At 38.7% G+C, this 2707-nt stretch overlaps 1 protein-coding gene across 1 annotated transcript in view; it reads right to left on the bottom strand.

Moving 5' to 3' along the window:
* Nucleotides 1-2707, bottom strand: part of LOC101847625 (retinoid isomerohydrolase) — a gene marked incomplete in the record, with an annotated part of 68808 nt that overhangs the window by 33487 nt on the left and 32614 nt on the right.

Below are 2707 nucleotides of genomic sequence, written 5' to 3'. Positions count from 1 at the left end.
GGGAGGGGGTTCAAAAGAATTTTCCACGAACAGAGCACTTGCCATCTGTTGAGCCAGTGTCAAAGTCAGGATTTGACTGTCTTGATTATCTTGCTTTTTTGGTTCTCTCTCTACTGTACTTCTATTTTTATATTTTTCAAAAAACGTTGCTGCCACGTCTCAAAGCTTTACGCTACCGTGATCGATCAAGACAAGGGGCCCCACTCATCCACCTCAATAGTAATAGTAGAGCAATCTTTCAGAGACGTCTCTAGAGGTGGTATCGTCGGTGGTCTAGTGGTTAGACTTACTAACTCTCAGCAGCAAGGTCGTAGGTTCGAATCCTGACAGGAGGCCGATGTTATTTACGTGAGAAAGGCGCTTATCTTCTCAGGTGTTCTTTTTTATTTCATCCAGATGGGAATGGGTACCCCGCTATAGACAGCAAATCTTCTTGTCATGTTGTGAGTGTTTCAGGGCGTCTGCTGGGGTAACAATAGTGTTAAGTTCATAATATTAGAGCATGCTGTAGCGCGTGGACATAGCTATATAAATTAAATGCGGGGGGTGCGAAATTATATATATATATAGGTTTAACACCCATTTCAACACTGTAACGCTATTTAAGAGGCGGGACCTTCTAATTTAACGTCCATCTCTGATATATGACCGAGCCAATTGGGTGGAGTCAAAACAACCAAGTTCAGAATGCTCTGTTGGGGATTCGAACCAGGGCCACCCGCTCCGAAGTCCAGCATGATACCAATTGGGATAAAGGAATACCTCTATATCAATTAAATGTTTTTATTATTATTTTTATTATTATTATTATTATTATTGTTATTATTATTATTATTGTTGTTGTTGTTGTCACCATCATCATCATCATCATCATCATCATTTTTATTATTATTATTATTATCATTTTTATTTATTTTTTTAGTATTATCATTAATACCTTTTCTTGCTTTTACAGGGGAGAAAATGTATCCGTTGTACCCCTCTTTCCTCAATAACTACAATGAGTTTCTGCCAGTAAATTATTTGCAGGGAGGTGGCCAAGAAAGCGGTTCAGAACAATTCTGGCAAATATTTGGCCAGCAATACAGAGGTGTGAAATGCCACGATGGTTGTCACAGCAATGACGATAACCTTTGTTTTTGTACAAAGCACAATTTGTTTGGGTCTTTGAACTACTGGGGTAACAGTACATTATCAAACAATTTTGAATAGCTCGGGCAGATTTTTATGACCAAGTCACTACCATGTTTCGGCTGGAATTGAATTATGCGCTGGAGACTTATTCAGAGACCTGCCTGCTGTCACTGCATTCCTCTCCTGACACAGGATTTTTTTCAAAGAAAGGAAGGACAAATATAGAAAGTTTGTTTAGTTTTAGTAGAGATTTTACGCGTTCGCAACTGCAAAAGGTCATATGAGCGCCAGAAGAATAGAGGTGTTACAAGAGAGTAACAAACATAAAAAGAAGGAGGGGGAGATAAGGACGATAGATGTTTGATAGGAAAGAAGGAGCAGACCTCACCAGAGCACCCGCCAACCACCCACACAAATATAGAAAGAAAAGAAGGATGGAAGGTATATAATAAAACAGGAGCATGAAGTTTGTTTTAAATGAGAAGAAGCTGCACACACACCAGACTTACCCTTTGTTCTTGCAAGCAGAGTTGTAGTCTGAATTGAACAAGAAAAAAGTCGGAACAGACATGAATACACAAAGACGAAGGAGGTCGCCTACAGGGCCTCCAAAGCCTCGAAGTCTTATCTAACTAGCAGTCGATCCAGACCAAAGAACATCAAAATAATACGGTGGATACATTGCATCATAGCGTCTGGACCTGGCAAGCGGCTAAATTACCAGCCAACTGCTCCAAAGTCGTAACATTGGCCTGCTGTCGCTGATGTCAAAGCTGTTCACAGAAAAGGTGACCCGAACGTTTCAGGTCATATATCATACACAAACACATAGGTCATACATAGAGCTAATGTTGACAAGGACCAGTCTAAACACTGGAGAAAAGCTCCCAATAGTTGTATATATTATACGTTGGACTCATTTCGCCACGCTTATATGATAAATGTCTGCGTCATGCTTAGCCATTTTGAGAAAAAGAGGAGAAAAAAACAACTGTTTCTTTCGAACAACTGACTCTATGAAACGCTTGAATTTTGGTACACTCGATTTTATATTAATTTGGATAATTCTTTTGCCCAATGGAGTCATATTACCAAACTGTCTATGCTCTTCACTTCAGAACCAAAATCTCCGAACCGGCCAATAATGACTTACAGGCAATTATTTTATGAGCGTGACGAAGAGCTCTTTCGCCCTGGCTGCTTGCACCTTCTAGATGCATGCCCACGGAAAGCACAAAAGGGTGGTCTAAGCCCTAACTCAATGAAAGCGGGGAGCTTGTTTGAATATCTTCGAGTTTTCATTTTGAAATCAGAATTCTTAATGCAAAGGGTGTAACATCTGGTAATAAGCTAATTAATATTGTTATAATTCTGACCATAATATCATCATCATCATCACCATCATCACTGCTGATACATACTTTTGTTTTTGGCTTTGTTTTAATTTTTTCAAGTAATATTATTATGGATGGAGAAGTATGAATAATTTATCTTTTACCTGTCAGTATACTAACAACTGCTTTGACATTATTTTATTACTAATCCTCTGCCATAAATTTTGAATATATATATA

The sequence above is a fragment of the Aplysia californica genome, unplaced genomic scaffold (assembly GCF_000002075.1).
Source record: "Aplysia californica isolate F4 #8 unplaced genomic scaffold, AplCal3.0 scaffold01110, whole genome shotgun sequence".
Taxonomy (NCBI): domain Eukaryota; kingdom Metazoa; phylum Mollusca; class Gastropoda; order Aplysiida; family Aplysiidae; genus Aplysia; species Aplysia californica.
This window is presented reverse-complemented; position numbering and strand designations above follow the sequence as displayed.